The 14,532-nt window shown below is 39.3% G+C and overlaps 1 protein-coding gene and 1 non-coding gene across 5 annotated transcripts in view; one reads left to right on the forward strand and one right to left on the reverse strand.

Moving 5' to 3' along the window:
• Immp2l (inner mitochondrial membrane peptidase subunit 2) overlaps positions 1-14,532 on the forward strand; it is an 854,797-nt gene that overhangs the window by 243,380 nt on the left and 596,885 nt on the right. The window lies entirely within an intron of this gene.
• LOC118595894 lies at positions 10,460-10,521 on the reverse strand. Its single transcript, XR_004946587.1, has one exon. It is a non-coding gene; the product is annotated as a U7 small nuclear RNA (small nuclear RNA).

Here is a 14,532-nt window from a genome sequence, read left to right on the forward strand (position 1 = left end):
TGTGTGTTTGGTGGATTATTTTTTCCTTTAACTTATTTTCTCTTACTGGTTTTGGGTGACACAGCCTCTATACTGGTCACCTTAAATAATGTTAAGCAGAGTCCTTGCCCAATGGCTATGTTTTTAAACGCTTCCAGTCTCATATTGTTCTGATAAGTCCTGTGTGAAACTTGAGCGGCTTTTTCTCCACCTATTCAAATGGATTAATCACATGACTTGTTCCTACAGAGCCTACAGGTCTTTTTCTCCACTGCTTATGTCTATTTGACTTCACTGGCTAGAGAGTAAAAATCTAGTTTTGATTACTTTTGCATTTTGTTTATATAGGACTTTGTCACATAAAATTGGGTACAAAATCACTTAATATCGTACCCCTTTCTTTTGTTCCCTATTATTTGGCAGGTCAGAAGAAATACTCAGTACACCTGTGAGAATTTCCAGCAATCAAAACAAACAAACAAACAAACAAACCCCCAAATGGAGTCTTTGCAGATTTTTGCAGTGCTTTGATTCCTTTTTAAAGGTGGTTCCTTGATTCATTGCTATTAGACTTTTAGCATTCTACTGATGTTCACAAAAATAGGCAATGCCTAGGAATCCCATCTTGAGATTATTTTATGGAAATCGTTTCCCAATGTACTTTACAATTAGGCAAAAAAAAAATTACTTTTGTTATCATGTTCTTTGGAAAGTATTTTTGTGTTTTGAAAAAAGTGTAAGGAGAAACTCTTGAGTCTGTATTTCTTTATCTTGTTGATTTTTGACTGTGGGACACATGTTCAGGCAGCATGAACTGTGAGAGCCTAGCCATGGCTTAACTGCATGCTCTAGGATGTCTTACTACTCTGTTATTCCAGTGAGCCTGCAGCACTCACAGAGCTGGACTATTGACAAAATGGGACATTAGGACCTAGTTTATACCTAATGAACCTCAATCTAAATTTAAAAAAAATCCACAGAGATTGATTTGCAGATTATAATTTGGACAACCTTCTTCTTAGGAGGACGTGTAGTGCACATTTGAAGGTCCTGGCACTCAGGTTCCAGTAGCTTGTCAGTGATATGTGTATATGTCAGTGTCAGTGATCCTGAGAACTTCTTATGTATCCAGAAATATATGTCTAATTGTTGGCCTATTAAATATGAATCTGCATTTTAATAAGAACTCTAGGAAATTTTTATGAACTTCCGGTTTAGACAATCATCAGTGCAGAATACATATTATTCCTGAAGCTAGATCAGTTTTTCTTTATTTTAGCGTAATATTTGGTATTGGTCCTCCATAATCCCTCCTTCATAATCACAGCTAAGACATGACCAGTTCAGCAAACATATAGCTTGATCTCTAAATACATGATCCATCTCAAGTACTGCCTCAGTGATTGTGCTATACCTATCCACTCTGGTCTTGACTACTGCTTAAAGGTCACGTTGGTGGAGACAGCTCTGTTCTTACTCATTCTCATGGAACAGGGGAAGATTTTTCTTCTTTGTGTCTCCTCAACTCCAGCTCTGTGTTTTCTAGAGGATTTTGTTTTGCATATTGTTTAACCTTTTCTCCATTATTACTTCTCCATCCATCCATGGCCATCCTTCCCTGCCTCGTGATTGCTGTCTACTGTCCTTGGGGCCACTCAGTGGCACTGTATCTGCTCCCTTGCTATTGCCCTCAGTGTTCAACAGCTTTCTTGTCTATGGACATTTTAATCTCCTAGGGTTTTAGCCTGAACTCTATGGACCTTTCCTGTCTCATCATGCTTGCTGTTCTTAAAGTCATCCTTCTTGCTCTGAGTCTCTTCAAATAGTTATATTTCCAAGAACCTTACATTTTCGTTTCCTTTGCAGTCATCTTTGGATAGTACAGAGGGAGAACTTTGCACTCCCGTCCCCTCCCTCTTTATGCCTTAACTTCCTCAGCCTGTCCAGCACAGAACAGCCCCTGTAATAGCGCCTTCCTAGCAATCCCAGGCTGCTGCTTCCTGTTGGATTGCCCTGGACTTGACTACCCTGCCTATATCCGTGATCTCTTTTTGTTTGCACCCTATCCAACCTTGCTTCAGAAGATTATGAAAGCAGGATATTTTCATATAGGAATTAATTCTATTTGAAAGACTCAATTGTGTGACCCTTGCTGCTCTACTGTGGTTTTATGGGTTTTCGTTTTTTGTTGTCACTACTCTGTCTCACATTAGTTGTTATAACTATTATGGACTGTTTATTATTATTATTGCAGAATAGACTTGATACTATCCTACCTTAGGAGGCTTTCTGTTTTTATATAAGCAGAAAACACACAAAAGGACATGTGCCATTTAGTGTTTTAGAATACATAGGCTGCTTTTCCCCACAAGCAGTAGTAAGGTTTTCTGTTTCATGTTAAATTTACTTGTAGACTTCTACATAACTGTGTTTTTATGTTATTACAATGTTTTCTAGTGTAGCTAAGATAAACTTTAATGTTCAGCACATTGTTTGTAGATTTGTAATGGTCTTCACATGAGAATGTGTTTTATTTTCCTATACACAACAAAGATTCTGGTGTCTTACTTGGGCTTCCGTGCTTGGCGTTGCTACTACCACTGTTGTAGAAAATGCTTGATGGAGGCAGAGAAATGTTATTGTCTCCCTTGGTGGCATTTAAGAGTAGGGAACAAGATTCCATTATACTTTGTTCAATTATGTTGACCATCTAGCAAGACAAACTGAATTTAAAGAATAAAAGAATAATTCTTTAGTTTATGAGAAAAATATGTCTAGAGATTCTGCACTGCTTGTGTAAAATAGGAGTCAATTTCTGAGACTGTGCACTATTCCCAGTGTTTGTGCCAATAACTGAGGCAGGACTCTGAGAATTATAGGGTAGTTTAGCTGGTTGCAAGGCTCTAGTTAAGTACTTTAAGGAAAAAATGATAAAATACTTGGCTGTTGCTAAGATAGAATGTGATATAACAGTGTAAGGCTTAATTCTTGTCTTTTTATAACTTTAATAGTGCATGTGTCTTAGATAATATTCTTCCCATCATTACCGATATCCTAGCCCCAACATCTCTTTCTGGTGTCACATTCCTCTGCCACCATCCTACTACTGTGTGACGTTTGCTGTATCCATGAGGACTTTTTTGGTTGTTCCAGAATGTGACATTCAGTTTAACAGTATCCAGGATCAGTGGCTTTCTTCTTTATGTATTTCATTCTCTTTTTCCCAGACCATGACATATAAATGCATATTCGTATTTTTGTGTGTATGCATGTATGTGTGTTTGTATGCCCTATGTTTGTGTGCACAAAGATGCCATAGGTCGATCTTTTGTGTCTTTCTCTATCACTTTACACCTTTTTGTTGTTGTTGTTTTTTGAGACAGGGTTTTTCTGGCTGTCATGGAACTAGCTCTGTAGACCAGGCCGGCCTTGAACTCACAGAGATCATCCTGCCTCTGCCTTCCAAGTGCTGGGATTAAAAGCGTGCGCCACCACTGCTGGGCTTCCACCTTATTTTTTTGAGCTAGAGTCTCAAACTGAATTTGGAGCTAACTAATTCAGCATGACTAAGCTGGCCAATGAGTCTGGGGTACAGACATACACCACTACACCTTGGTTTTACACGGGTTCACGGAATATGAACTCAGGTCCTCATGGCAAGTATTTTATTAACTGAGCCATCTCACCAACATATATTTATAGAGTAGAGTCATTAAGTCTCCCTGTATGTGGCACTTTCACTGCTCTAGAGAGTGTTCTTGTGTTTCTAGATTTGGTGATTGTCTCTGTGCTCATTCAGCTGCTGGATGCTTATGTTCTCACACTAATCACAATGTTTTAATCGCAGTATTCTATAATTTGGAAATGTGTTCATTTCTGTTATTTGTGAATTTCCCAAATCTTTCCTCTTACTGATGTTTAATTTCATTCCATTGTAGCAAGAGAACACGTGTTATATTACATTTGTCTTGAATTTATTGAGGTTTGTTTTATGGCTCTACATATGGTCGTTCTTGGAGGATGTTTATCATGTGCTGGGAAAATCCTTGTGCTTAGTTATTGCTGGATCAGTGTTTTCCAGGCATCTTGAGGTTTGAGTTTGGGTAGACTTAATCAAGCCTGTTTCTCTGTTGGTCCACTGTCTGGTTGTTTCCTGTTTTGTGGGAAATGAAGTATTGAAATCTGCGGTGTTTATTGCTGAGCTAGCTATTTCTCCCTTCACTTTCACAGTTTTTATTTAATAGTTTCAGTGCTTCATTATTGACTTCACCTGTGCTTCTGATTGTTATATTTTCTTGATGCTTTCGTTCTTGTCTTTTTAAAGAAGTCTCTGTTTACCTTTGGGAAGTGGAAGTGGAGAGGAAAGGAAAGACTTTGTTAAAATACTGCAGACTGTTGCCTCTCATACAGCTTTTCATTGATTCTTTTGAATAGGTATGTCTACATTTTACTTTTGCCCACAGGAGTGTTTCTTTTATATATTCTTCTTAATAACGTTTTCCATGGAGACCATAGTAGTAGGGGGAGTGGGGGGAGTGGGGGTCCCTCAAGACGTCATTGCAGAAGTTAACCTGCCATGCTCTTTCTGTATAGTCTTTGTGAATCAGTTCCTTTTCCTTGCTAGCCAATGACTCATAAATGTTCTGTGGCTGTGGTTTATTCATGGTTGATTTGCCCAATGTGTAACACGATGCTTGAATTACTGAAGGTCAGCAACTGTCACGTTTTCCATTTCAGACAACTCTGAATACAATAATTCTTGGTGGTACACCTGAGGTACTGGAAGTTCAAAACAACATTAAATACTTGTATTATGGCTCATGGGCCTGGGAGATGTCTCACGGGGGAAAGTGTTTGCTGTGTAAGCATGGGGACCTGATTTGCAACCCTCTCCTCCCACGTGAAAGTCAGGTGTGGTGATGTATGTTTGCGACCCCAGCACTGGGTTGGAAGAGATGTCAGCTCATGGAGGTTTGCTGGCCCCCCAGCCTAGCCACTTGGCCAGCTCTAAGTTCAGTGAGACATCTGTGTATGGTGTCTACATCTGGCCTCCAAATGTGCAGACAAAGCTGAGTGTACCTGTACACCCAGGCATAATACACACACACATACGAGAGACAGACACACACAGAGAGAAACATAGTACTATAAAACATATATTGTTTGAGTTTAATTCATTACATGGTACCTGTAAAACAACCCGTTGTCCTCTTGTCCCTACGGTCTCTTTGCAAGTCCTTGTTATTTTTAAAGGAGCGCTATTGACTGCTGTTTAGAAAACCACATGTGATTGAGTTTGGTTTGCTCCCCAGTCGATGGTATTTTCTTTCAGTGCCTTGAAGCACAGTGCCACCATTTATGTAATTAATTTTGACATACAGTCTGTCTGTGCACCTACTCAGTCCAGATTTCTTTTGGATGAACATGGCCACAATAACGTATTTTCTTGGATTTGGAAGAGCTAGCACTGTCTGACTTTGGGTTCCATTGAGTATCACTTCTGTGAGGTTTACCAGCCTCCTGCGTGTCTGTGCTGGTTACCTAATAGTGTTTCTTGATGAATGATTGCAACAAGAACTGTGTTATGAGAAGTGCGATGTCTGAGCACCAAATGCCATGGCATTTCTTCATGTAGTCAGAGCAGTAAGGCTCTTTTGCCTTTATATATTTAAAAATAATTTCGTGATGTGGTTGTTTTATCTTCTTCAGGGTTTGAAACTTCCTTCCTTCCCTGCCGTTCTTCCTCTGCCCATTCTCCAGCCGCAGATACTCATGGTTTATATCACAGCCTCCTAATTTGTCTTTTGCCTCTTAAAACAAACAAACAAACAAAACTGTTCCTCAAGTTTCCCAAAACACAATTCATCATGCTGTTTCCTTCATGACTAGACCTGACACTTCCTGAGTGTCTGCTGTGGGCCAATCCCTGTGTTAAGTGCTATGGTTCAGTTGAAGTTAGATTAGACAAAGCCTTTGTCCTCTTGGACTGTCCATTCTGTGTTGGACAGCTAGGTGAGAGGTCCATCAAGGAGAGCACTGTGAAGATTGTGAGCATAAATGAGAGAGCATGTGGACAGTGCTATGGCAGGAATAATGCATTGGTTGACACCTGAGGTAGGTGAGAAGTGGAATTCTGTCTAAGCAGATGTCCTTTGAGCAGTGATCTCAAAGGTATCTATAAGCTAAACATGGAGGCTGCGGAACATGAGGAGTGCATGCAGAGGTAACACCAGTGGAAAGGCCAAGGGAGAGCTCAGAATGAGAAACAGAAGATAGGTCAGCAGATCAAGGGGGCAGTGAAGGATGAGTATGATAAGAGAGGATGTTGGAAAGGAAGCCAGATATAAAAAGGTTTGATAAACTATAACAGCAAGTTTCATTCTATCCCAATGGGATGCCATTAAACATATGGAGGAGTGTGAAATGATTCATTTTAAAGGTAATTCTGGACAAGTCTGTGTATAGCGATGTCAATTTGAATAAGTGAGAGTTAGATGTAGCAGGCTGCTAGGAGTGGGGAATATATTGTCTGGCAGCTTTTTATAAGGACAGGGACACTAAAAGTGGACAAAAGTGGGTGGATTTGAGACATAATGTAGGTAGAGCCAACGAACTTGGGAAAATACTAAGATCTGAAATATTTGTTGATTTGATGCTTTATCATGGACACAGCCCTTCTTTTTATTGTATATATTGCCTGTCTCCTTTATGTTCACAATCATTTCCTCATGCATTCCATAGGATACTTTGTTCTTAGGCGAGAGACAGTGTAATCTAACTAAAGGCTACAGCTGCACCAGCTTTTCTTGAGAGCAGATCCTGGGTTGGTTTTTACTATGTGATCTTAGCTCAGATGCTTCTTGTTCCAGTTCCCTTAACTGCAAATGGAGATGATATTTCTAACTCCGAGGGTTGTTAGTTATGACCTAGGATTAAGTGAACAAGTCAGGTAAAATGACAGGAAACTGTTCAGTAGCTGATGGGCTTCTTCCTTTCTGCTGGTTACTGATGTAGAGGACTGCAGACGAGGTGTTCTCGAGTGATGGAAACTGAGCTCTTCCGGAGTGGAGTGTTGGATGTTGGAAACGCAGCATCAGAGGATGCAGTGGCTGGCAGCAGTTGGTGCCATTCGGCTTTCCGCTGTAGCTTTCTCACGTCACCTCCATCTAGTAGGCCATGTTCTTTGTCTTTTTGATAATTTCTCTTCCTCCTGAGGGGTGTTTCTTTGGATTTAGGGGCCATCTTGATTCAGAGGCTCTGATTTCAATATCTGAACTTAATAACAAATAAAGTCATACATAAATTTCCAGGAGTTGGGAGCTGGATAAATCTTTGTATGTGGTTCTGGGAACAGAACTGGGCACTTAACTATAGTGCCTACTATGCTTTCATATGTCTAGTATGATGTTAACTAGTTCTAACTATGTTCCCATTCTGAGGTTTTTAAATTCTACCCAGTTTCAAAGTCTGGTTTACACATTAACATCTCTGGCCTCTGCTGTAATGCAATTTACAGTCTATGAGTAAAATCAGATTCCACCCTTGTTTTGAGTGGCTGTGAGTCTAAAAGCAGCATGGGGCCTTGCCCCTGACAGACTCCTTCTTGGCTTCAATTTCTATTGATTACTCAGGTAGTTCAAGTGCTTTTTCCTGTGTTTGATTTCCTAAGGATCAGGAAAAATATTTTATTCTCATAGAAATTTTTTCAATGACTTGGAAACTGTTAGCAATGACTTTCTAAATCTCATAAGAACAGAAGTTATCTCGAAAGTTGGATGGGAAATAGAGTTTTAGATCTGACTTCTGGGTTCAATTTAGACATAGGTTTCAAGGAAATAGTTGTGACCACAAAAATAGCTTTTTGGTATACCGAATCAGAAACAGTGCATACGCACTGGAAAATGATAAGATGCTATGACGACTTTATTAGGTTTTCTTTTTTCGTCTTCAGATTTCCACCTTAAAGATTACAGAGGCTTCTGTTGGAGATTTAATGCAAACATATAAAGCATGTGTTATTAGCAAGCACCTACCTGAGGTGCATATATGTGAGCCTAGGGAGGTAGCTGGAACAATGTTTTCTGAAGCATTTATAAGTGGCTTTCTCTGAATGGTGGCATTTCAAGTTGGTTTTTATTTGTAAAATAAGTTTCGGTTGAAACTTTTGCGATACATATGTGTTAATTATAAAAACCAATGGCTGGGTCTGAAAAGAGATGACGTGTTGAGTGTGTCTAGAGCCTCCAGACTCTTGGCAGCTGGCTGCATGTGTAATCTTATCTGTTTATCTATAGTTTCTCTGTGCCACGAAGTATGAATGGAGAGAAGCACTGTGTGTGCAATTATGTGTTTGCATGTTTACTCATATTCCATATTTGGTACACAGTGTGAGTAGGCAGATGCAATGTGTATTATATATGTTAATTGTGTTACTTTGTGTATAATTCATAATACCATATAAACATAATCCATACACATACTCCTGATGAAGGAAGATCTCTCTGTTTTATTAAAATCAGAAATTTAATTATTCCATTTAAAAAATATAGTTACTTGTTTCCGTTTATCAATGTCTTACAGCTGTTTTTGGAGTATAAAGTAATTAAAGAAAATAACTTCATGATAAAAATGGCAGTAGGGAACAATAATTGCCACCCAAGCGCACCAGGAGTCCTGTATAGGACAGAAGCATCCTGTAAATACACTCACTCCTGTTGTAAATGCTTGTCTTTGCTGGTAGAACTGTCTGCACGACTGCTTCCAGTACTGCCATTTCCAGAGGAAGAAGCAATTGGGCCAAGCCCTGTGTCACCGTCCCCACCCATTAGTGCCTAACAATGGTTACTCCTGGGCCCGTGTCTCAGAGCCCCCATGGGACTCCCATGGACATGTGAAGTGCAACTGTGTATTTTATAAACACAAACACCTTTAGCTAGGTTTGAAACCCACCAGCTTCATTTTGACACATCTCAACATTTGAGTGTTCGTGGAAGTGGACTGGCAGTTGGTCCTTCTCTTTGGGAATGCTAAGCGGAGCTGTAAATGATCAAGTGTGAATGCTTTATATCCTGATGGAATGCTGGTATCTTTTCATGTGGCACTCTGTTAATTCTCAGAACCCTTAGAGCAGTAGTTCTCAACCTTCCTAATGCTGCGACCCTTTAATACAGTTCCTCATGGTATGGTGGCCCCCAACACAAAATTATTTTCATTTTGCTACTTCATAACTGTAAGTTTGCTACTGTTATGAACTGTATTGTAAATAACTGTGTTTTCTGATGGCCTTACGTGATCCTGTGAAAGGATTGTTCAAATCCCGAAAGGGGTCGTGACCACCCCAGGTTGAGAGCTGCTGGCTTAGCATATTACTCTTTCTGTTGGGAGTAACAAGGAAAGCCTTTCTATGTTCCCTACTCTTGGGACATGCACCTGTTTGCTTAAAGGCTAGGCGTTGACTTCAGGGTTGTGTAGAAAACAACCATAGCAGAATACTTAAGAAACTTATTCTCTTTTGAGAAATAACTGGTGTGGTGATTCCTGTCTGTTTGTTAATTGTAATAAAGTTGCTGTTGTAATTTAGAATGCTTGTTAAGAACAATCCACCAGTCCTCTGAGGAACAATAGATAACCTGCTATGTGTCTTGCTTAGGGAGCTGGTAATTATTTTACTGTAAATGAATCTAACAATAGCCTATTGGAAAACCACAAGAGGGACAAGGCATTGAGGGGAGTGTTAAAGTCGAAGCCGTTCTTTATTGACTACATTCATCAGCCTAAATTACTGGCAATAAGGTTTTTAGAGAGGCTCAAGCAAAGTAAGATAATTAAAATTCTCTTCAGTTACTGTAAAAAATTCTTAGTATGAGTGCATCTTATTTAAGACTCATTTTAACCTTCCTTCTAATGAAAGTTTTAATGTTTTCTATTATGCAATGATGACTTTTTATTTAAAAAAGCATCCTTATTAGAACAGAGGCTTGTATATTTCTCCTGTAGGAATTGCTGAATATTGTCACTGATTTTACATTTAAAGATAGCTACTATATTGCATTTTGACTTGCACTGATTTTTTTATTTCTGAGGAAAACAGATGTAAGTATATCCCAGGTGTGAATAATAATTTGGGAGTGGTATTGACAGAGTAAATAAAGGAAAAGGTAAAGAAATACATTTTCTTGCTGGGAAGAAACTTTTAAGGTTATGTGTTGGTTGGGGGAACTAAAATTCCTCACACCAGATAGCTCATTGGAAAAATATACTTTGTTATAAACCAACCTACATACACCTCAGCCCTTGGCATTCTCTGGCACACTGTCCCTTTAAGCCACTTCAACTTAAGCCACACATGTTCACTAGTGCTGAGACAGTGCCACACAGCTTTGTGGTTTTGCTAATTTCTTCCCATCAGTACCAGATGCTCTTAACCCCCGCCTCTGCTGTCTGAAACTCACCACCCTTTCTTTTCTTTTTCTTCTTTTTAAGGGGTTTTCCGACAGAAGCCAGAAAACCTGCTAGACAAATTCTAAAAGAGCTGTAACACTCACCACCCTTTCATATCCGCTTCCTCACAAAGTACCCTGTCTTCAGCCTCTGAGCCCCCACAGCAGTGGACCTGCTTCCCTCAGTAGCTTCCAGATAAAACTTATAATGCTGTTTAACGATGATCTGGCACACATAGCATAATGGGATTTTTCTGACCCTCTCTCACTTCCTTTCAGCTTGTCTGTCTGTATTACATGTAATTTTCTCTATCTTCTTCCTGAAGCTGTGAGCTCATATTTAGACCCTTAGTATATAAAATAATGTTTCTCTTGTTTTGACTTGTGTCTCTCTCCCCTAACCCAAATTTCTACTACATGGATCGTCATAGCTTGTGTTCTAACATTGCTGAGATATCTTGTCTTCACTGCAAAGCCTCTGCTATGCTGGGATTATAGGTTTTATTCAAGGTGTTCCTTTTGCTTGTTCTTCCTATTCCAATTTAAGATATAATCTCTCAAGATTCCATTAGTGCCTCATCTAGCATGTTTATTAGTTAATTTATCTCCGATAGCATCTCAGGATCTACTTCTGTATTAACTTTTGAGGTGCTCCTTTAAAAGGACAACAGCAATTCTTATTTATTAGTGCGTTCTCAAAATCTAGCATTTTGTTGTCACACAGTAGATTTTCTTGAATGAATGGATGGAAGAACAGAAACTAAGAATATTGATAAACTCCATGAAGAACAATAGGAAGACTCTTGAAGCACAATCAACACATACATTTTAGAGATTAGACTTTTCACCTTCTTACCAGAGGAGTCTTTATGAGTGAGGGATGGCACAACAAGTCCTGTTGGAGGATATACTATATAATATGACATATCACAGTATATTATATGAAATATATGCTGTGTAGGTTGCATTTCGGGATAGAACAGACGCTTGAGTAGAGAGTGCAGCTACTTGCTGAGATTCAGATAGGAAGTTATTATTGGGAATGATATTAAAGTGCTTTTATCTTTGTTCAACTTTCATTCTTATTTAGTTGGAATTCAGAAATCTTGGGTTTTGTGGTAGGGTGGCACTGGGAATAAGTCTTCCTCTCCATCTCCTTCTCCCCTCCCCTCTCCTCCCCTCTCCTCCCCTCCCCTCCCCTCCCCTCCCCTCCCTTGTCTCTTCTCTCTTTCTTCCTCTCTCTTTCTCCCGTCCCTCATGTAAAAATTGATTAACACAGAAATTCTGGCTTTTAAAACTAAAATGGCATGCAGACACTTCGGCTGAGGCCTGGCAGATGTATGGAGGGTTTATGAAGCTGGAATATAAGAGAAATTGTCCCAAGGCAACTACATAGAGACATGACTACTACAGACAGTTAGTGCCTGATAACTGCCGAGTGAATTACAAGCTGACCTATTTAATTTTTTCTGCCAGGGGGCAGGATTGGTTGTTGTATAAGTGGTGGGGGTCCAAAGAGAAGGGCTATGTGACCATATCAGAGCAAAGAGGAAGCAGGTTAGCTAATTTGAGTAGCAGATCTCAGGAGGAGAGAGTCTCAGGTTGCAGTCATTTGGGAGGAGGAAGAGGCAGTTGATAGTTTTTCCCTACAATGTCAGTCCTTCTGAACTTCCATACATGGGCCAGAGGAATGCTTTGCCATTTCCACGGATCTGCGCCACTGTGGTCATGCCAATAACACATATTCCCTCAGGACTTTATCTGCTTCCCAGAGAGAATACAGAAAATTTTGCTTTAGACATAATGTCAAAGCTGTGAACCATGGAATGGAGTTTATAGTGTAGGCAGAGAATATATTAATATACCAACAGGGAAAATGCTTGAGTTGAGATTCCGTGAGATGGTCTGGAAGGCTACTATGGCCAGGTAGGAGAGAATACCCAAGATGACCTTACAAAGATTTTGCAGTAGCTTTACCTTGGAAGGAGTGAGAAGCAATATTTAGGATTTTAGATCTTGTTCTCAAAGATACAGGAAGCATTAGAAAGTTTAACATCACCATTTAAAAAAACAATTGATTGGTTTGCATTGTGGAAAACAGAGTCAGCAATGTTAGAATTAGAACTCAGATATTAATCTGGATGGAGGCTATTGCTCTGGTCTCATCCTGAAATAACTGCCTGCAACAATATGTATTGGGGAGGAAGTGATTTTGATAGATTGGGAACATTTATAGGATAGAATAGAAAGGTTTTGGCTAATTAGCTAGATATAGCTATATAGAAGAGTCTTTCATTGAAACCCCCATTTTTTCCCAGTCTGTGCCGTGACATAATGAAATCATGATTGGGCACATGATCTCAAAGTTTTGAACGTAGGAGTAGCATAGTCGGATCCTGAGGTCCTCTCTTATTGTATGATCCCTCTCTTTGTCCCCCTTGAAGTCACTGGGCCTTGCTCTATCTGCTTTAGAAGCAATAAGAAGATGAGCAGGTGAGCAGATGCCTCCAAGGCACCAGGTCCAGGAAAAGGTAATAGTGTGTGGAAATGGGAAGTTTCCTCTTATCTTTCCCTGGAGGTACAGTTTTTATTTCTGTTTTTTGTTGAAGTTGAACACTTGAAAGCAGTAAGTTTTCCATTTTTTCTTTTGTGCCTTTCCATTATTCCCATCCTAACAGGGAAACTGGGCACTGGAAGCCCGCCCCTGGCAAAGCCACAAAACAGGGGTTTTCTTAGACATCTGCTCCCCTGCTTTCACAATTCCTCAGCGCACAAACTCCCGATGCTCTTGAGTTCTTCTGGTTATTGACTCACTGTATCCTAATACCTTGCTTCTTTCAGAGATAATAGCTTTGTAAAGGAGAATGTCTGTGGGGATGGGGGTGAAAGGTTGGGTAGAATTTGACCCATCATGGTGACAGGGAGTTGATGATTCTGAAAAACAAAACAAAAACAGAGTTCTTGTCTAAATCAAAATCCAATCCAGAAAGCCCTGAAAACATGTACATACAAGTAATATTATATAGATTGAGAAGATTGTATTTATGTGTTTAAAAATACACACACACACACACACACTCACACACATAGGAAAAAGAGGCCTTGAGTTTGAGAAAGAGTGGGAGATACATGGAGGACTTGGAGTGAGGAAAAGAGGAAATGATGGAATATTATAATTTCAAAAAAGTTAAAAAGAGCAAATGTTTAAATGACCATTTCTTGCTCTTTTTATAATGATGGGTTATTGCTAATTTATGCCAACCCATATTCTTACATAAAGGCCCTTAAATACATAGGAATGAATAGGCCAATATTTACTTAACTCCTTTTTGAGAAAGATTCTTAATGTTTTAAAGAATGCACTGACACTTTTTATAGAATGGCTCATGAACTCATAGACATGTGGGAATGATCGTGTTTTAGTGTTTTCAATTTGTGGTCTATCTTGGAATCATATTTTAATTAGCCTAGTTACCAACTTTGTGGATGATAAGGAATATTACCCCTGGAGAACAGACTATAGAAAAAATGTAATCTAAAAGCTTAAGAGAGAAAAAAATGTAGCTGATATGAAATCTGTTAAAGATTGGGTTAAAGAGGCAGGCAAGGTTCAGAGTCTCCTGCTAAGAAGACGCCTAGTAACTCAGCGAGGGAAGTGGAGCTTCTGGCCTCACAGGGCACAGAGTCACTGTTTCCTTTGAGGCTGTGTTTATAATCACAGTAAGTGACCTCTGGAGACCAGTGCTTCTAGCGATGTAGCAGATGGCCAGATTCCTCCATGGCCCTGCAGTTCAGAAACCATAATGCTGCCCAACTGGAGTGTGCATGTTTAATAATAACAAACTAGGCTCTGTTCAAATAATGACACTGAATATATCTCAGTAATCTCAGTAATTTTGTATTTTATTTTATACTTGGTAATTGTTTTACTGTTGCCCTTTCAAAGTATCTAAATTTTTGCAGTTCAAAGTCACTGTTTTTGTTTTTGTTTTTGCTTTTTTCCTTTCTTATGTTCTGTGCTTATAGAGCATTTATTGGAACCTTCCATATTCTGATGGACAATTTTTACTTAGAAGGTTATCAGATGAATATAGGCCCAATTTATATAGGCCCA

Source organism: Onychomys torridus, chromosome 14 (assembly GCF_903995425.1).
Source record: "Onychomys torridus chromosome 14, mOncTor1.1, whole genome shotgun sequence".
NCBI lineage: Eukaryota > Metazoa > Chordata > Mammalia > Rodentia > Cricetidae > Onychomys > Onychomys torridus.